The 23,037-nt window shown below is 38.6% G+C and overlaps 1 protein-coding gene across 1 annotated transcript in view; it reads right to left on the reverse strand.

Annotated features, from left to right (window-relative positions):
- Nucleotides 1-1,397: 1,397 nt before the first annotated feature.
- The window catches only part of LOC123556276 (uncharacterized), a 103,599-nt gene continuing 81,959 nt past the window's right edge, over nt 1,398-23,037 (reverse strand). The window contains exon 7 of the mRNA XM_053526060.1: nt 1,398-8,036. The gene's annotated coding sequence lies outside the window, so the exon portion shown is untranslated. The remainder of the gene's footprint in view (nt 8,037-23,037) is intronic.

The following is a 23,037-nucleotide window of genomic DNA, read 5'->3' on the forward strand; positions in this document are numbered from 1 at the left end:
AGAAAGATGCGCATAAAAAACTATAGGAATTCCCTTTAAGTACGCCTTTATTTTAAGAAAAAGCTTTTGTTTGCTCCCTCGTCTTAATCATTCAATTTATTTAAATATTTTGCAATTCGCCCGTGAAATGAGTATATACAAATAAATCACATTCCTGTTCTAAAGTTCGTTAGAGACTATATACTGAGCTGGATGTAAACAACCCTAGCAGACGTCACAAAAGAGCCGCTTGCTACGTTTCCGGCCATTTTGTACATGGAGCAGACGAGTGTGCAGGTCATTACATCTGCCAGGTACAAGTACATGATTGTCATAAAATCTGTTTGGAACGCTCAGTCCTTGTAGTTTGATTATATGCACCAGTCAGGCGACAGATGTGTCTAAATTACGGAGGTACAGGCGGTACGTCATGTACGTAGGCTGCCGTCTGCATAAACATATAAATGGCGGGAAACGTAACGTGAGACTCAACCGTGATTTACAAGAGGAACGATTTTTACTTTGGTTGCTATGATGACGAGAATTATATATTGAGTTTTCTATTGAATTCTTTGAACAATCTCGATAGAAACTCATCAAGTACAAGTTTCATCAACTTCCGCTACAATTTATATTTTCAGGATTTTTTGAAGCACAAATGATGACGGAAGACGAACCATCAACCTTTACTATGGTTTTACTACCTTGAAATCAGATTTTTGACACACTTTGTAAGATAAAGTCCATATCCTAGAAGAGGCCCCATCTTTCGACTTAAGGGCGTAACAGAAATTGGTAACCGGACTTTATCTAATGTCTAAAATGGCACTCTCCTTGCCAAAATGTCATTACTAAAGGATGACTCCATTGAAAAGGGGAAGTGATACGACCGCTTACACATGGCTTGAAAGTATAAAAAAAACAACAACAGTTTCTGACAACTGCGTCAGAGAGTAGACATTTTTGCTCATTGGTTAATGCATTGGACTCGAATCCTGCCACAGACACTTAGTTCTTTTTCATCACAGCATTCTATCCTCTTCAGATTCTATTACGCTCTAAAGTCGTAAGAACTTCTGACTTTATATGAATTAATCTGTAGCTTTTACTTCAACGCTGAACTCCCTACTGCAAAACTTACTTAAAATAGAAGGTCAATGAATGATCTATTACCATACCAACAGCTTATCCTAACGAAAGTTCAGGTCAGCTAAATTAGAAAAAAAAATCGTGAAACCGTCTACCTTTGAATACAATGACTATTGCCCTTGTTCGTATGCATATTGTCCTAGTACATAAGGAAATAGTCATTTTTCATATGAATATTGCCTTTGTCCAGAAGAACATAAACTTTGCTGGATATGTGGGTATATAATAAGGAGTGAACAAGTGTTTAGTAATAACACATTTCAAAACTTAGTGAAATATTTTTATTATTTTCATATATTTATACAATTTCAATAAATTACTCGCACAATTTTGATTTATTATTTATCAAAATATGTTACACTGAGAACCTACACTAGGTCATGCATTAAAAAGTTAATAACATAAAAATGAAATAAAATATTCAATATATTTTAAATTAACTTCACGATCTATAATTATAGGTTATTAGCTTTGTATCAGGTAAAATGCACGAGTTCTTCGGCGGAAATACTGCGCGACTTTAAGAGCGCAATATTCTTTCGCTGGAGAACGAGTGCATATTTCCCGATGCAAAAATAAAAGCATTTTTATTATATACGCATCTGCATAATACAAGTCCACAAAAAACGCCTTACCAGGTAGAGATAGATACCTAACAATACACCTAAAATGAAAGTAACATCTATGTTGTACCACATGAAAGTAGTCCTGGTTTTTCTAATTGTCAAAACATGTTACAATATAAATTATTCAAAGTGACAACAATGGGAAGAAAATCTTTACAAAAGTCAACACAAAAATCCTCACCAGGTAGCGATTGGTCAAAATAAACCTAAAAATTGGATTTAACATTCATGTTGTACAGCAGAAAAGTGGTATTGATTTTCTCTACGATCAGTAATAAAAATGTTACAATATAAGCTATTTTCAGTAAAAACAAGAGGGTCGTGATGACCCTAGATTTCTCACCTGAGTAATATGAGCTACATATTTAAAATGTCAAACTGATGATAAAGTATTAAGAAAGTCAGTACGTCACATTCATTGTCAATGAATTTGTGTGATAAACTGTGTATGTCGTAAAAATTTCAAGGCTGTATCTTTAAAAACAAGAAAGTAGGTCAGTAGGTCAAGGTCACAGTCAAGTGAGATCATATTACTTGGGGTCATCAGTTAATTATAATTAATCAGTCTTGGAAATAGGATCAGGTGATTTTTTAAGTATTTTCCTATATAACTCACATAATAACTAAGTGACCCCAGGGCGGGGCCTCTTTTAACCCCAGGGGAATAACTTGAACAATTTTGGTAGAGGACTACTAGACAATGCATCATACCAAATATCAAACGTCTAGGTCTTATGGTTTCAGACAAGAAGATTTTTAAAGTTTTTTTTTTCCCTTTATAAGTCGATATAAAACTTGGGACCCCAAAGGCACGTACTCTTTTCATCCAAGGGGTACAATTTGAAAAAAATTTGGTTGAGGACCATAAGACGATGCTACAAACCAAATATCAAAGGTCTAAGTGTTGTGGTTTCAGACAAGAAGATTTTTTTCTATATAACTCTATGTAAAACTTGGGACCCACGGGGCGGGGCCATATTTGACCCCATGGGGATAATTTGAACAATCTTGGTTGAGATCTACTAGATGATGCTACATAGCAAATATCAAAGCCCTAGGCCCAAGACTTTCAAAGTTTTCCCTATATAAGTCTGTTTAAACCAAGTGACCCCCGGGGCAGGGTCATATTTAACCCAAGGGGTATAATTTGAAGAACCGTGGTAGAGGACCACTAGATGATGCTACATATATACCAAATATCAAAGCCCTAGGCCATGTGGTTTTGTACATGAAGATTTTCAAAGTTTTCCCTTTATAAGTCTATACAAACCATGTGACCCCCGGGGCTGGGCCATATTTGACCCTGGGGGATAATTTAACCTTTTTTGATAGAGGACCTTTTAGATGATGCTACATACCAGATATCAAAGCCATAGGCCCTGTGGTTTTGGACAAGACGATTTTTAAAGTTGTTCCTTTCGGTTACCATGGCAACCAGAGTTCTGCATGGAATTCAATTTTTTGAACAATTTTGAAAGGGAACGACCCAAGGAACATTCCAGTGAAGTTTCATGTAAATCTGCCAAGTGGTTTTAAAGAAGATATTTTTTTTAGAAATTGTTGACGCACGACGGACATCAAGCGGTCACAATAGCTTACCTTGTCACATCGTGACCGGTGAGCTAACAAAAGAAGTAGTTCTAAACTAGGGACATGGTTCATGTCTGGTGATTGTGAAGAATTGTGCTTCGGTACATCAAAATCCCTCAAAAATGCGCATGACACTCCGACTGGAGATAGTGAACTATTGTGCTTGGATTCATCAAAATACATCCATACATGAAGAAGAAATGCTCCGAAAAAAGGCATTCTTGTATCTGACCTTTGGAATTTAAGTGTGCCTTTGACCTTAAACCTAAATACCAGGTTCTTGCACACGACATTCCGACTTTTAGTGGTGAACATTTGTGCCAAGTTACGTCAAAATCCCTCCATGCATTAAGAAGAAATGCTCCGGAAAAAGTTGTCATTCTTGTATCCTTTGACCTATAAGTATGAACTTGACCTTAGACATAGGTGCCTGGTTTAAGCGCATGACACCCCGTTTTTTTATTGTGAACAATCGTGCAAAGTTTCATTAAAATCCTTCCATGTATGAAGAAGAAATGCTCCGGACATAGTCATTATTGAATTTGACTTTTGCTTTACCTTAGACCTAGAAACATGATTCTTATGCATGACACTCTGTCTCATATTCGTGAATATTAGTACCAAGTTACATTAACATCCCCCAATGCTTGAAGAAGATAATTATGCGCCAGACAAAAATTGTGGACGCCGCCCGAACGCCATGACCGTTTCCATAATACATCGCGTTTTTTCAAAGAGCATTTTCAAAGAGATTGCTTAAATATACATGGCAAAGTTTCAGCCCGGACAATGACATTTGACCACCAAAATGACCCTGACCTTTAAGACAGGGACCCGAGATTTCTGTCTCATAGAGGCAATCTTTTTAAAGAAAAACAAGAGGGCCACGCTAACACAAAAACACCCGATTTGGGTGGCAATCAAACTTCGCCGAGATATTATGCCCAAAATCATTGTCGTCAAGTTTGGTGAAGCTTGAATGGAAACTGACTTAAAGGCCAGATAAGGCTAAATTCGCAGATTTTCAAGTTGATCAAGGATCATAATCCAAGAGTGCCTGAGGCGATTTAGGTTGTTATCGAACTTGGCGAGTTATTATGCTCGCACACATTGTTAGCAATTTTGTGAAGATCGGATGAAAACTTTTGGACTAAAGGAGGGCACAAGGCTAAATTGGTAGTTATTCGAGTTATTCAAGGGCCATAATAAAAAAGAGCCTTGGGCGATTTTGGTGGTTATCGAACTTGGCCTAGTTATTATGGTCACAAAGATTGTCAGCAAGTTTGGTAATAATCGGATGAAAACTGTTCGACTTAGAAATTGGACACACTTTTGGATGCCCCCCCCCCCCCCCCCCACACACACACAAAAAGGATGTTCACATAATACTCCCCGCTCTTTCAGACACGGGCGTATAAAAATAAAAAAGTTATTTTAGAGTAATAGGCAAATGCAATTCAAAAAAGGGCGTAGAAATACACTAAATCTGCTATTTGTTTCTGTTGCAATGAAAACAAAATGGCTGCCATTTGACCAACTATTAATATGGTGACAATTTTCTCAAGAAATCTTAGCAGTTAAAATTATCATCAAAACAGCATTGCCTTTCATTCTTACCTAAAAGGGGAGATAATTCATGAAATTTTGAAACAGTCAGGGTCAGTCTTTAGTGCAAGAGTTATGGCCCTTGTGTCAGATGGTGAGAGTGGTGATGTGGAATAGCTATTTTTAGTTTGAATCAAATCCTCTCCATATAGCGAAAATGCATCAAAATTAACCTAAACTTCCAAGACAAAGGGGGCATAATACATGTAAACTTGCAGCTAGAGTATTTGACCTTGTGTTATATGATGTGGATCAATATTTTATGTTTGAATCAAATCCGTTTAAGTAAGATAGATTGAAAGTGAATCAAAACTTTAACCTGAAATCCTAAGTAAAAGGTGTAAGATAATTCACGAAATATTGGTATGAGAGTGATGGCCCTTGAGCCATACAATGTAGGTGATGATGTAGAATAACAATAATAAGTTTAAACGTTACAAATCCATAAAGTAATTACATTGATAAATAGAAAGTGCGACCCTCTTTATGGTTTCATGTAACTGAGTGTAACCCAGTCCTAAAATCGACTTCATTTACTGTACTGTCTTAATTAGGTTTATCTATTATTTGACATAGTGACATGGTTGGTGACCTGAAATAATCGAGTTTCAAATTCTATAGGTGCAAACATTCTGGGGAACATTATAACATAAGAAAAATGTGGTCTTTAGGGAGTCAAAAATATTTCCTTCGAATTTGACATAATTCATTTTATAGACTTAAAATCTCGTCCTATCATTCTTACCAGTGTTATTTCAATTTTTGAAGCTGATGACGACAGATGACGACGGGCGCAGGGCGATCACAAAAGCTCACCTTGAGCATTTTGTGCTCTCAGGTGAGCTAATAACATGTCATTGTAACAAGGTTACGATCAAAAGAGCATTAAACCATCATGTCTTCTGTTGACAAGCAATCAACATAAACATACAGTTCATATATAATATACATACTTTATAATATTACATAAGGCGAATATACCATACATCTTCAACAGTCTATCAAATATATATATATACATGGTAATTGCTATTAATCAGAAAGAAAAAAACACCATCTTCCTATAGAAATAGACATACATGTAATGTAATATGTGTAAGCAGATGTTCATAACATAGTCCATTGTCTTTTCTTTCTGTCTTTTTTTTCTTGTAAACCCAACTTTTGTTGATGAAAATATTTCTGTTGCAACATCCATTCATTTAATATATAGAAGTAAGTAAAACTTTATAAAATTTTAAGTAAAAATGAAAAATAGCTGTTTTTCTTTATTCTATATAAAATATGAAAAAAATAGTCATTCCATTCATTAAGTAGGCCTAACTCCAATAATTTTACAATACAACTAGTCTCTACATAGAAAAGTTTCCATCTATTGTTTAAACAAAGACTACTTCACAATCATTTAAAACAACAATAGTGACAGACTGTCACAAAATACGCCCGTCGTCGAACTATGCCTAATTCAAGGGCCATAATCCAAGATTGCCGGGGTGATTTGGTTGGTTATTGAACTTGGCCATTTCCAGTTTTCAAGTAATTCAAGGGCCATAACCCAAGATTGCTAGGGGCGATGTTGCTGGTTATTACATACTCGTTTCTATTCCCCGTTAAGTTACACTGGTAACGGAAACGTCAATATTTTTCCATACACTGACGCCTGAATTTCATATCGGGTGCGTGACGGAATTCAGTGTGTGTTGTTGCACTATTTTTTCTATTTAGTTTAGTATTGATAGTCTTATTCAGGCTGTTGAACAAATTTATGATATTTACATTATATTTATACGAGTATGTAATAAAAAGGTTATTATCTTTGCATCGGGAAATATGCACTCGTTCTTCAGCGGAAGAATATTGCGCTCCTAAAGTCGCGCAATATTTCCACTGAAAAACTCGTGCATATTTCCCGATACAAAACTAATAACCTGTAATTATCGAACTTGGCCAAGATATTATGCCCACAAACATTGTCACCAAGTTTGGATGAAAACTGTTTGTCTTAGAGAGCGGACATGCTTTTGGACGCCGACTACCCGCCCGCCCATCACGGGAGTTCACGTAATACGCCCCTCTCATTCAGATCCGGGCGTATAACAAATTAGATTTCTAGTTTTACTTTTTATCAAAATTATGAAAACTCCGCCGAGACCTTTAGAAGGTTTCCGTAAAAAATATGTTCTTCCTAGTACAATTATTAATGTCGTCTGCTAGAAACAAAACAAAAATTCTACAGAGACTTCAAGCCATATCAGTTAAATAGAGGTTTTACTTTTAATAAGACTTATGCATGAACACATTAAATGTTGTAGCTAGTATATGGCTACGGACTATGCAAACAAATGAGCCGTGCCATGAGAAAACCAACATAGTCCATGCTGTTCGCTTTTAAAGCCTATTGCCATTAGAGAAACTGTAAGCGAACAGCATGGATCCTGACCAGACTGCGCGGAAACTATGTTGGTTTTCTCATGGCGCGGCTCAAATAGTGATTTTGGTATCATTAAAACATGCCTCACAATATATATTTTTCATAGAACAAAATGCATTTAATATCTAAAAATTCCCTTACAATGCAATTTCTTTGCAGTGATATGTCAAACACAGCAAAATTCATTTGCAGCACCAGACATTTTAAAACTAACTATCTTGAAATAACACTAACACTTAAACATTGTAAACAATTAACATCAAAATGAAGTCAAATCAAACACTTTTTTCAAAATAAAGTTGTCTTGACAGCGCGCGTGACTGTTTGAAACCTTTCCACTTAATACTTACAAAACTTTACTTATAAACTTTCCATAAAAAAATGAGCTCAAAGCAATATGTGTACACATTAGTGAAAGTCCGACATTTCTTTATCAACCAATTTAAGTAAAACAGTATAATTTGTCCCTGGTAATGGACTAATATTTCCAAGTAGTCATTCTCTCAGATTTTGGGGTATAATACGATTATAGTCCTGCAAAATCCTTATGTCCAATTGCCAGAGACAAGCGGTCATGCCATTTATGTGATGGTGTTTGTAGCCTTGTCACCAGAAAAAAAACATCTATGCTCTTGAAATATAACGGGAAACGGAATCTGAAAAAGACATTGAAAATCATTTAATTAACGGGTATTTATACTCATTTGTAAATTTACATCACGTAAATAAAAAACAAGAGGGCCATAAAGGCCCTGTATCGCTCACCTGACCTGTTGACCTAAAGATCATAAAGATTAACATTCTGACCAAGTTTCATTAAGATATGGTCATAAATGTGGCCTCTACTGTGTTAACTAGCTTTTCCTTTGATTTGTCAAATAATGACCTGATGACCTAGTTTTTGTTCCTACATGACCCAGATTCAAACTGGACCTTGAGATCATCAAGATTAACATTCTGACCAAGTTTCATGAAGCATGAAGATACAGTCATAAATGTGACCTCTACCGTGTTAAGAAGCTTTTCCTTTGATTTGACCTGGTGGCCTAGTGACCTAGTTTATGACTCCAGATAACCCATTATCAAACTCGTCCAAGATTTTATTGAGGGTAACATTCTGACCAAGTTTCATTAAGAGTGGGCCAAAACTGTGACCTCTAGAGTGTTAACAAGCTTTTCCTTTGATTTGACCTGGTGACCTAGTTTTTAAGCCCAGATGACCCAATATCAAACTTGTCCAAGATTTTATCAAGGGTAACATCCTGACCAATTTTTATTAAGATTGGGCTAAAATTGTGACCTCTAGAGCGTTAACAAGCTTTTCCTTTGATTTGACCTGGTTACCTATTTTCTGACCCCTGTTGAGCCAATATCGAACTCGTCCAAGATTCTGAAGAAATTTCATTAAGATTGGGCCAAAATTGTGACCTCTAGACTGTTAACAGTCAAATTGTTGACGACGCCAACGGACGGACTATGAACACAGGGCGATCACTAGAGCTCACCTTCGAGCACTCCGTGCTCAGGTGAGCTAAAACAAACAAAAAAAGACAACAACAACAAGAGGACCATGATGGTCCTGAATCGCTCACCTGTTCCCACATGATCCAGTTTTGAGTATGACGTCGTTTTTTCTATTATTTGACATAGTGACCTAGTTTTTGAGCTCATGTGACCCAGTTTTGAACTTGACCTAGATATTATCAAGATAAAAATTCTGACCAATTTTCATGAAGATCCATTGAAAAATATGGTCTCTAGAGAGGTCACAAGGTTTTTCTATTATTATGACTTATTGACCTAGTTTTTTAAGGCACGTGACCCAGTTTCAAACTTGATCTAGATATCATCAAGGTGAACATTCTGACCAATTTTCATGAAGATCTATTCAAGGGTATGGCCTCTAGAGAGGTCACAAGGTTTTTCTATTTCAAGACCTACTGACCTAGTTTTTGATCGCAGTTGACCCAGTTTCAAACTTGACCTAGATATCATCAAGATAAACATTCAGACCAATTTTTATGGAGATCCATTCACAAGTATGGCCTCTAGAGAGGTCACAAGGTTTTTCTATTTTTAGACCTACTGACCTAGTTTTTGATGGCACGTGACCCACTTTTGAACTTGACCTAGATATCATCAAGATGAACATTCAGACCAATTTTCATGAAGATCCATTGAAAAATATGGCCTGTAGAAAGGTCACAAGGTTTTTCTATTATTTGACCTACTGACCTAGTTTTTGATGGCACGTAACCCACTTTCGAACTTGACCTAGATATCATCAAGATGAACATTCAGACCAATTTTCATACAGATCCCATGGAAAATACGGCCTCTAGAGAGGTCACAAGGTTTTTCTATTATTTGACCTACTGACCTAGTTTTTGACGGCACGTGACCCACTTTCGAACTTGACTTAGACATCATCAAGGTGAACATTCTGACCAATTTTCATTAAGATTTTGTGAAATATATGGCCTTTAGAGAGGTCACAAGGTTTTTCTATTTTTAGACCTACTGACCTAGTTTTTGACCGCACGTGACCCAGTTTCGAACTTGACCTAGATATCATCAAGATGAACATTCAGACCAACTTTCATACAGATCCCATGAAAAATATGGCCTCTAGAGAGGTCACAAGGTTTTTCTATTATTTGACCTACTGACCTAGTTTTAGAAGGCACGTGACCAAGTTTCGAACTTGACCTAGATATCATCAAGGTGAACGTTCTGACCAATTTTCATGAAGATCTTTTGAAATATATGGCCTCTAGAGAGGTCACAAGGTTTTTCTATTTTTTGACCTACTGACCTAGTTTTTGAAGGCACGTGACCCAGTTTCAAACTTGACCTAGATATCATCAAGGTGAACGTTCTGACCAATTTTCATGAAGATCTTTTGAAATATATGGCCTCTAGAGAGGTCACAAGGTTTTTCTATTTTTAGACCTCCTGACCTAGTTTTTGAAGGCACATGACCCAGTTTCGAACTTGACCTAGATATCATCAAGGTAAACATTCTGACCAATTTTCATGAAGATCCATTGAAAATTATGGCCTCTAATGAGGTCACAATGTTTTTCTATTTTTAGACCTACTGACCTAGTTTTTGATGGCACGTGACCCAGTTTCGAACTTGACCTAGAATTTACCAAGATGAACATTCTGACCCATTTTCATAAAGATCCCATGAAAAATGTGACCTCTAGAGATGTCACAAGGAAAAGTTTATCGCACGCACGGACGCACGCACGGACGACGGACACCGCACGATCACAAAAGCTCACCTTGTCACTTTGTGACAGGTGAGCTAACAAAAAAAAAAAACAAGAGGACCATGATGGTCCTGAATTTCTCACCTCTTCCCACATGACCCAGTTTTGAGTAGGACGTCGTTTTTTCTATTATTTGACATAGTGACCTAGTTTTTGAGCTCATGTGACCCAGTTTTGAACTTGACCTAGATATTATCAAGATAAAAACTCTGACCAATTTTCATTAAGATCCATTGAAAAATATGGTCTCTAGAGAGGTCACAAGGTTTTTCTATTATTTGACCTATTGACCTAGTTTTCGAAGGTACGTGACCCTGTTTTGAACTTTATCTAGATATCATCAAGGTGAAAATTCAGATCAATTTTCATGAAGATCCATTGAAAAATATGGCCTTTAGAGAGGTAAAAAGATTTTAATAATTTTAGACCTACTGACCTAGTTTTTGACGGCACGTGACCCAGTTTCAAATTTGACCTAGATATCATCAAGATGAACATTCAGACCAACTTTCATACAGATCCCATGAAAAGTATGGCCTCTAGAGAGGTCACAAGTTTTTTTTATTATTTGACCTACTGACCTAGTTTTGTAAGGCACGTGACCCAGTTTCAAACTTGACCTAGATATCATCAAGGTGAACATTCTGACCAATTTTTATGGAGATCCATTCACAAGTATGACCTCTAGAGAGGTGACAAGGTTTTTCTATTTTTTGACCTACTGACCTAGTTTTTGACCGCACATGATCCTGTTTCGAACTTGACCTAGATGTCATCAAGATAAACATTCAGACCAATTTTCATACAGATCCCATGAAAATTATGGCCTCTAGAGAGGTCACAAGGTTTTTCTATTATTTGACCTACTGACCTAGTTTTTGAAGGCACGTGACCCACTTTCGAACTTGACCTAAATATCATCAAGGTGAACATTCTGACCAATTTTCATGAAGATCTCATGAAATATATGGCCTCTAGAGAGGTCACAAGGTTTTTCTATTTTTAGAACTACTGACCTAGTTTTTGACCGCACGTGACCAAGTTTCGAACTTGACCTAGATATCATCAAGATGAACATTCAGACCAACTTTCATACAGATCCCATGAAAAATATGGCCTCTAGAGAGGTCACAAGGTTTTTCTATTATTTGACCTACTGACCTAGTTTTAGAAGGCACGTGACCCAGTTTCAAACTTGACCTAGATATCATCAAGGTGAACGTTCTGACCAATTTTCATGAAGATCTTTGAAATATATGGCCTGTAGAGAGGTCACAAGGTTTTTCTATTTTTAGACCTCCTGACCTAGTTCTTGAAGGCACGTGACCCAGTTTCGAACTTGACCTAGATATCATCAAGATGAACATTCTGACCAACTTTCATAAAGATCCCATGAAAAATGTGACCTCTAGAGTGGTCACAAGCAAAAGTTTACGGACGGACGCACGGACGGACGACGGACACCGCGCGATCACAAAAGCTCACCTTGTCACTTTGTGACAGGTGAGCTAAAAACAGTTACTCAACTCAGAGAACAAAGGCCGAACAATACTCGAAGACACTAACAGGAACCAAGGGACCCAGCCAGCTACAGGAATTATATACCGTACATGGAAACGACCAACACCAGATGTCGGCCCCAGACGAGAGTAACCGAGACGTGCCGGACGAGCACTAAACATTGTTACAATAATTTTGACTATGTACTAATAGGTACTGATAAATTGGTGTAGAAACGCAGTTATGTATTCATTAGTTAATTAACTGTGCAGACGATAAATATTCTTAGAGACATTGACATAATGATACATGGCACTGTTGCTTTATTTCTACAGTCAAAATATGATGTTAAAACATACGGCACGTTAAAACAGTCATCAAAATAATGTCTTATAATTAACGTCAAATGTCCCATTCATTTAAAGAGGCAGGTTACCTTAATATTTGTATGTGCGCATGCCTGAAATATAATCATGAACCGGCCTCCGATCTGATGCTTAATCAGTAATTTTCTTAAGAATGAGAAAGTCATTTAGTTGGTAGTAACTTGATTTAAAATGAAACAGTTGTGTTTAAAATGCGACATATAAGGTCTGAGACCACTAATTAAAAAAAAAAACTTGCTGGAAATCAGATATTTTTAGTCGTCAAGATCATTTATTGTAGGGATAACCCATGTTTTCATTATTATAACATCTGCAGAATCCCAGGGGAATTGGTTCAATGGTTGATGCCCGAGCCCGTAGGTATAGGATCGTCTGGAGATGGTATAACATATAAAAGAACATGCGCTAACCCTATTCTAGCATAAAACACGTAAAAACTAATAAATAAATATCTTGTTCCTAAACATCATAAACTTACAACGAAATGTTTGGGAATATCTGCGTTTTTTTTTTCACGTTCACGTTATTTCCTTTTGAATAATCCGTTGTGGGGCCGTAATACGTTTACGCTTTGCCAAGGAACTCACATGTATAAAAAGATGTATTAACAATTGTTTTTTTTTTTCCTGTTAAAACTTCCTCGAAAATTGAAAAGAACATGAATTTATTACCAGAATATACATTTTGATAATGTTTGCTACACATGGTTGGTATTGAAAACAGTTGTATGAAATGGTTTTCTCTCTCTATGACAGGGAATCATACAAATGTATAATTTGAAAGCGAAAAATACTCAAGTAAAGTATCACTTCTTAAATATTCATCGTTTGTTTCTTTGTAGGTGAAACGTATAGTAAGCAGCAGCAGGAACGTGATTCAATATATACATGTTAATACTGACAGAATCTATAATGTTGTAATGTCGAATTGAAGTCTAGGCTGAACACCGCGTGAACGTGGTGACATTTACGTCCATATTATTATTATTGTTATGTATTGTGGTCATATAGCAGTAATTGGGTCAAAAATGTGCTTCCGTGGTGTCGAAAAAAGTCCCTAATATATACATTCTATTTTTTCTCCATTTTTCGCGCACCTGCGCGTTGTTACGCTGTATAGTGCTTGAGCGGTATATAGTTCACATGTAAGCTGTATTCGTTGACTACAAAACCGTATATAGCTTACACTGAATACAGCTCAATGTAAGATGTATATGTAAAGATGCTGCATATCCCCGTTTATCCTGTAACTTGCAGTATGTTCGACCCGATAACAGGGTGCCGTATATTTTTCTTGATATACCGTCAGTTGACACGTGACCAGTGATATACGGTCAGTTGATCATGTTACCCTATGATCGATATTGTTGTCATAAGAAATTTTGCACTGAAACCATCACCATTGTGTTGGAAATGTCCGAACTAAGAAAATAAGTGGTCAAATAATGAGTTTTTATTCAAAAACGAAGAACTTATTGCGATTTTTTATTGTAACCACATTACTGTGTCGGTGATTACGTCATTATATAAGTGACGTCATTACGAATATGACGTCATTAAAACGGTTGTCGCACAGTTATTTTTGTAAAATAAATTGCCAAATATCGGAAAATGAAGTAATGACAAGATAAATAGAATAAGAGGTTAGTGCCTAAGATGGAGAAAGTTTATCTGGCTCGGCTCCGGACGTTATCAGATTCGCCTTCGGCTCACCCGATAACCTCCTCCACCTCGCCAGATAAACTTTCTCATCTACGGCACTAACCTATTATTCTCTATATATATGGTTCATTTTTAAGAACTTCTGTTTCTACTACTGCTGCTGCTGCTGCTGCTGCTACTACTACTACTACAGTTGATATTGGAACTACTGCTTCTACTGCTCCTGCTGCCACTACCACTACTACTAATACTACTTCTGTTGCCACTACAACTACTACTACTGCTACTACTTCTGCTACGGGTACTGTTCCTGCTACTGCTACATCTACTGCTGCTCAGTTATAGGTAATTCTACTTCTGCTGCTACTACTACACCTACCACAACTGCTACTTCTGCTATTGTGTATGTTTATGATGCTGCTACTGCTAGTGCTGCTGCTGCTGCTGTCACTACTACTACTTCTGCTGCTACTGCTAATCCTACTACTGCTACTGTTTCTGTTACTACTGATGCTGATGCAGCCACTGCGACATATATTTCTACTATTACTTCTACTCCTACAACAGCTACTACTTCTGCGATTGCTTCTTTTGGTAATGCTGCTACTGCTACAGCTGCTGCAACTACTGCTACTATTACCTTTGCTACTACCACTACTCTTCCTAATGCTACTACTTATGCTATTTCTTTTGTTGCTGCTGCAGCTATTGCTACTACTAGTACTTCTGCTGCTACTACTACAGACACTTTACTACTGCTGCTGAAGCTACTATTACTACTACTATTGCTGCTACCAGTTCTGCCACTACTGCTACTACTTATGCTATTACGTTTGTGCTGCTGCTGCTACTGCTATGACTGATGTTGTTACTGCTACTACTGCTGCAGTAACTACTACTACTTTTACTTCTGCTTATATTACCACTGCTTCTACTTCTGTTTTTGCTGTTGCTGCTACTGCTGCTTCTTCTCTCACTACTGCTATTAATACAGCAAATACTGCTGCTCTGGTATTATTGCTTCTGCTACTAACGCTCCTATCACTACTATTACAATTATTGCTGCTACTACTACTACTTTTACTGCTGCAGCTACTACTTCAACTATTGTTGAAGCTACTGCTACTACTGTTGCTGCTGCTACTACTTCTAATGATACAGCTGCTGGTACTGCTACTATTGCTGGTACTGCTACTATTGCTGCTACTGCTACTAATGCTCCTACTTCTACGATTGCTCCTACTGCTACTGCTACCGTGCTGCTGCTACTGCTGCTGCTGCTACTGCTGCTTCCCCTGCAATTACTGCATCTACTTCTGCTGATGTTGCTACTACTACTCCTTATGCTACTACTGCTGCTAAAGCTGCTATTACTACTTCTATTCCTACTGCTACTGCTGGCTGCTGCTACTACTTCTATTGCTGCTACTGCTAATACTACTCCTACTGCTAAGACTGCTCCTCCTGCTACGTCGGCTGCTGCTGCTACTACCATTACTGATACAACTGCTCCTAATGCTACTACTGCCACGATTGCTCGTACTGCTGCTACTGCTCGTACTCCTCTTATGCTACAACTGCTACGACTGCTCCTACTGCTACGATTGCTTTAATGCCACTGCTGCTACTACTGCTACTGCTACTACAATTGCTACTTCTAGCACTTCTGCTCCTACTGCAACTTCTACTACTACCGCTGGTGCTACTACTACTACTACTACTACTACTACTACTGATACAACTGCTGCTACTGCTCCTACGGCTACTGATATAACTGCTCCTAATGCTACTACTGCCACGATTGCTCGTACTTTCCCTACTGCTACTACTGCCACGATTGCTCGTACTGCTGCTACTGCTCGTACTCCTCTTATGCTACAACTGCTACGACTGCTCCTACTGCTACGATTGCTTTAATGCCACTGCTGCTACTACTGCTACTGCTACTACAATTGCTACTTCTAGCACTTCTGCTCCTACTGCAACTTCTACTACTACTGCTGGTGCTGCTACTACTACTACTACTACTACTGATACAACTGCTGCTACTGCTCCTACGGCTATTGCTACTACTGCTACTGCTGCGTTTGCTACTTCTACTGCTACTTCAGCTACTGCTACTGCTCCTACTGCTACGACTGCCCCTTCTGCTTTTACTGCTGCTACTACTACTGACTGATACAACTGCTACTACTGCTCCTACTGCTACTGCTACTTCTGCTACTACCGATTTTACTGCTCCTACTGCTATTACTGCCCCTTCTGCTATTACTGCTGGTTCTGCTACTACTACTACTGACTGATACAGCTGCTACTACTGCTCCTAGTGCTAATGCTACTTCTGCTACTACCGATCCTACTGCTCCTACTGCTACTACTACCGCTGCTTATGCTCCAAATGCTACTTCTGCTACTGCTACTGCTTCTTCTACTTCTAATTTTACTACTACTTCTGTTACTGTAGCTACTACTGCTGCTAACGCTACTATTTATACTTCTGCTACTGCTGCTACTTATACTGCGGCTAAAGATCATATGTGAACTTCAAAAGAATTTGGTCTAGTAGTTTTAGAGAAACATGCTTCAGTGTTTATCCCTCCAATTTGGGAATGGGACCGCGGCCTTTTACAATTGGGAAATATGCGTCGGAAAATGACTAATTTGGGAGTTGTTAAAACTAATATCTTCTGTTAAAATGTCACATTTTAGAGAAAAATGGCCATAATGTATCATTATGTATTAATTTAGCAAACTGTCTGTGTTTCAAATGTTTATAGTTTTAGTCCTGTTTGAAAAAGTTGGAAACAAGAGCTGTCTCCAAAGGATGCCACATGCCACCGATGGCACTTTGAATGAATAGTTATGGCCGATATTAGAGTTTAGGACCTTTGACCTACGGACCTGGGTCTTGCGCGCGACACGTCTTACTGTGCCACACATTCATGCGTAGTTATTTTAATATCCATGCATGAATGACAAAGATATGGACCGGACACGCCCATCAACGCACTATCATGAAATATGACCTTTAACGTCTAAGTGTGACCTTGACCTTTGAACTACAGACCTGGGTCTTGCGCTCGACACGTCGTCTTACTGTGGTACACATTCATGCCCAATATTTTTAAAATCCATGCATGAATGACAAAGATATGGACCGGACATGCCCATCAATGCACTATCATGAAATATGACCTTTAACGTCTAAATGTGACCTTGACCTTTGAACTACAGACCTGGGTCTTGGGCGCGACACGTCGTCTTACTGTGGTACACATTCATGCCAAGTTATTTGAAAATCCATCCAGGATGACAAAGATATGGACCGGACACGCCCATCAATGCACTATCATGAAAAATGACCTTTAACGTCTAAGTGTGACCTTGACCTTTGAGCTACGGACCTGGGTCTTGCGCGCGACACGTTATCTTACTGTAGTACACATTCATGCCAAGTTATTTGAAAATCCATCCATGGATGACAAAGATATGGACCGGACACGAAAATTGCGGACAGACCGACAGACTGACAGGCGGTTCAAAAACTATATGCCTCCCTTTGGGGGCATAAAAAAGAAAAGAAAATTAACAATCTGTATGACTCAGGTACGGATCGATACGAATTACTACGTTTCTATCCGTGGCTAGACATAGCTATCCGCGCCGAATGTGTGACTGCGGTATTAAGATGCTGCATATCCCCGTATATATGGCTCATTTTAAGCACTCCTGCTTCTAATATTACATCTACTTCTGTTACTACTAAAACTCCTACTACTACTACTACTATTGCTGCTGCTATTGCTCCTACTTCTACAGCTGATACTGGTACTACTGCTTCTACTGTTGCTGCTGCCACAACTACTACTACTACTTCTGTTGTTACTACAACTCCTGCTACTGCTACCACTTCAGCTACTGCTACTGTTGCTGCTACTGCTACTGCTGCTGTAGCTACTGTTACTATCAGTACTTCTGCTGCTATTACTACACCTACTACAACGGTAACTACTATTGCTTCTGTTTATGTTGATGCTACTGCTGTAGCTGATGCTGGTGCTGCTACCGTAACTGTAACTACTGCTAATTCTGCTACTACCATTACTACTACTACTGTTTCCGCTACTGCTAAAGCTGCTGCAGCTAATGCTACCTATACTTCTACTGCTACTTCTACTGCTTCTACCATTGCTTATTTTGGTGATGCTGCTACTGCTACTGCTGCTGCAGCTACTGCTACTACTAGTACTTCTGCTGCTACTACTACGGATACTACATCTACTATTGCTTCTACTGCTGCTGCTGCTGCTGCTACTACTACTACTACTACTACTACTACTACTACTTCTACTACTACTACTACTACTACTACTACTACTTCTGCTGCTACCACTACTCCTACTACTGCTACTACTTAACCTATTACTTTTGTGCTGCTGCTGCTACTGCTATAGCTACTAGTAGTAGTTATATTGCTACTACTACTGCTATTTCTGATATTGCTGCTGTTGCTACAACTGCTACCACTGCTGCTTCTTCTTTCAATACCTTTTCTGTTACAGCAAATACTTTTGCTACTATTGCGTCTGCTTCTACTGCTCCTATCACTACTACTAATTCTGCTACTACTAAACTTCTACTACTACTACAACAACTGTTGCAGCTTCTGCTACTACTGTTGTTGCTGCTGCTGCTAATACTACTTATGATACAACTGCTGCTACTGCTACTAATGCTCCTTCTGCCATGACTGCTCCTACTGCTACTGCTGCTGCTGCTCCTACTGCACCTACTTTTGCTGATGTTGCAACTACTACTCCTAATGCTACTTCTATACCTATTGCTACTACTTCTACTACTGTCTGCTGCTACTACTTTTATTGTTGCTACTACTATTATTGCAACTACTGCTACAAAAACTTCTACTGCATAGACTACTGCTGCTACTTTTGCTGCTGCTGCTACTACTACTGATACAACTGCTCCTACTGCTATGACTGCTCCTACTGCTGCTATTGCTACTGCTGCTAATACTGTCACGATTGCTCGTACTGCTGCTACTTCTGGTAATACTCTTATGCTATGACTGCTCCAACTGCTTTTATGCTACTGTTGCCACTACTGCTATTGCTATTACTGCTACTACTGCTGGTGCTGCTACTACTACTACTGATAAAACTGATTATACTACTGCTATTGCTACTACAGCTACTGCTACGTCTGCTCCTTCTGCTATTACTGCTACTAGTGCTGGTGCTTTTACTACTACTACTGATACCACCGTTGTTACAGCTCCTACTGTTCCTATTGCTACAACTGCTCCTATCGCTACTGCTTTTTTTGCTACTACTGCTGCTACTGCTACTGCTCCTGCAACTGCTGCTTCTACTACTCCTACTGCTACGACTGCTCCTTCAGCTATTATTGTTACTAGTGCTGGTGCTTTTACTACTACTACTGATACAACAGCTGTTACAGCTCCTACTGTTCCTATTGCTACGACTGCTCCTTCTGCTATTACTGCTACTAGTGCTGGTGCTTTTACTACTACTACTGATACCACCGTTGTTACAGCTCCTACTGTTCCTATTGCTACAACTGCTCCTATCGCTACTGCTTTTTTTGCTACTACTGCTGCTACTGCTACTGCTCCTGCAACTGCTGCTTCTACTACTCCTACTGCTACGACTGCTCCTTCAGCTATTATTGTTACTAGTGCTGGTGCTTTTACTACTACTACTGATACAACTGCTGCTACAGCTGCTACTGTTCCTACTGCTACGACTGCTCCTACCGCTAACTAGAAAATGATTTTGTAAAAAAGCGCATGTCTCCCCCAATGCAAAGTCCTATAGGCAAGAAGTCAATAGGGTTCAGGAGCGAAAGTCAAAGAGACACTGATGGTTGGCTGCAATAGGGATCATCTACTTGGCATGTCCAGTCATCCCGCTAAATTTCAACACTCTTGGCCTAGTGGTTCTCAAGTTACTGTTCAGGCTCCTGTGACCTTGACCTCTGATCAAGTGACCTCAAAATCAATAGGGGTCATCTACTCTTCATGACCAATAATCCTATGAAGTTTTAACATTCTGGGTCAAGTGGTTCTCTAGTTATTGATCGGAAATGGTTTTCAATGTTCAGGCCCTTGATCTTTGACGGAGTGACCCCAAAAACAATAGGGGTCGTCTACTCCAGCAGCCCTACAACCCTATGAAGTTTGAAGGTTCTAGGTCAAATGGTTATCCAGTTATTGCCTGGAAATGAAGTGTGACGTACGGACGGACGGACAGGGCAAAAACAATATGTTCCCCCCAGGGGGGGGGGGGGGGGGGGAGACATAATTTTGCTACAACTGCTGCTATGACTGCTCCTACCGCTACTGCTAATTTTGCTACTTCTGCTCCTACTGCAACTGCTGCTACTACTGCTCCTACTGCTACTACTGCTTCTGTTACTACTGCTTCTTCTGTTACTACTACTGCTACTGTTACTGCTGCTACTGCTACTATTCATACTTCTGCTTCTGCAACTGCTGCTAAAGATCAAATGTGAACTTTAAAAGCATTTGGCCTAGTGGCTTTAGAGAAACATGCTTACATACAAAATTTTGAGGACGGCAACACTTGACTATTCAATAGCCTTATTAAATGCATTTGAACAAGCAGTCTCAAAAACAGCCAAATACCCCGCCTCTAGCTGTTATGGAGTGAAAGGGAAAACATTTGACTTTGAGCTGTGACCTACCTTTACATTGACCTGATATGGCTGAATCATAAATTCTGCACATCTTGATGAGGTGATCATTTGACCTAAGTTTCATGAAAACTTTTCAAGGGGTTTAGGAGATGCAGAACTCAAACATTTGACCTTGAGTTGTGATCTTGACCGTGAATTGACATGGCTGACTCATAAGTTCTTGATGAGATGATCATTTAACCCAAGTTTGATGAAAATCCTTCAAATGGTTTAGGAGATACAGAGTGGACACAAAATGGAAGGCTCAAACAGTTGACCCTAATTTGTGACCTTGCCTTTAATTCGGTTTAGCTGACTCATTGGTTCTCCACATTGTCTTGATGAGGTTATCATCTGACCAAAGTTTTATGAAATTTCTTCAAGGGGTTAGGAGATATAGAGCGGACACTAAATGGAAGGCTAAAACATTTGACCTTGAGTTACGACCTTGGCTTCGAGTCGGCTGACTATGAGTTCTGCATCTCGTCTTGGATAGGTGATCATTTGATTAAGGTTTCATATGAATTCTTCATGGGGATTAGGAGAACCAGAGCGGACACAAAATGGAAGAACTTGACCTTAAGCCAAAATTGCTGAATCACAAGTTCTGCACATCATCTTGATTAGGTGATCATTTGACACAAGTTTCATGAAAATCCTTCAAGGGGTTTAAGAGATATGGAAGAGACATGAAAGTGTTACAGACTGGTGGAAGGACGGACAGAGACCTTTCCTATAATCCCAAGCAATTGTGGCCGGGAATTAATGAATATAATTAGCATGATTAGATCTATGTAAAAAATCTAAAAATTGAAATAATTTTGTAAAATTGCAAAATATGATTATTGAACCTGTACACTGCATATCAGTTCACGACAGTGGACATAAAGTGTATGAAGTTTCAATTAAACCCCATCAGTGTGTACTGAGATAGCAGCTTGCAAACAAAACTTTAAACAAAACTGCTTAGTTGAAAACAAGGCATAATTTTAAAAAAATGCAAATTAGATTTATGGAACCTGTGTAAGTACTGCATTATTGTCAGATCAAGACAGTTAACAAACATTTGAAGTTTCAAAATATTCCCATCAGTGGGTACTGAGATTCCATCTCACATGCAAAATTTTTACCAAAAATTCCTAAGTAAAAACTGGGGGCATAATTCTGCAAAAGTGAAAATAGATTTATGGAACCTGTGCTGTAAATGACAGATCATGACAGCTAACAAGTGTGTGAAATTTCAGAGCCTTCCCATCAGTGGGTACTGAGATTCCAGCTTACATGCAAAACTTTAACCAATAATTCGTAAGTTGCAAAAAGGGGCATAATTCTGCAAAAATGCAAAACAGGATCATGGAACCTGAGTACTGCCTGTAAGATCATGACAGTAAACAAGTGCGTGAAGTTTCAAAGCATCCCCATTTGTTGGTAGTGAGATTAAAGGTTACATACAAACCTAAAAAAATTAAGTTGAAAAAAGGGGTATAATCCTGCAAAAATGCAAAAAGAGTTATGGAACCTGAGCACAGCATGTCAGATCATGACAGTTAACAAGCGTGTGAAGTTTCAAAGCATTCCCATCAGTGGATACTGATATTAAAGAATACATGCAAAACATTAACAAAACTTTCAAAGTCAAAAAAGGGACATAATTCTGCAAAAATACAAATAAGAGTTATAGAACCTGAGCACAGCATGTCAGATCCAGACAATTAACAAATGTGTGAAGTTTCAAAGCATTCCCATTAGTGGATACTTAGATTCAAGTTTACATGCCAAACTTAACTTATAATTTCTATGTCGAAAAAGGGGCGTAATTCTGTAAAAATGAAACAGAGTTATGGAACCTGTGCACTGCATGTCAGATCATGACAGTAAAAAACTAGAAATGTGTCCATGGGACACAGATGCCTTCACTACGTGACAAAGGACACAAATACTTTCCTAGGTCAGGGGCCATAACTCCTATAATACTGAACGAATCTTGACGTGAAACCCCAGGTGCACATCTGCACATGCTGACCAACATTCCTGTAAACTTTGGTGACTCTAGGTCAAATACTTTTGGAGATACGCGCTACACAACATTAAAATGAC

Source organism: Mercenaria mercenaria, chromosome 16, assembly GCF_021730395.1.
Source record: "Mercenaria mercenaria strain notata chromosome 16, MADL_Memer_1, whole genome shotgun sequence".
NCBI classification, from domain to species: Eukaryota; Metazoa; Mollusca; class Bivalvia; order Venerida; family Veneridae; genus Mercenaria; species Mercenaria mercenaria.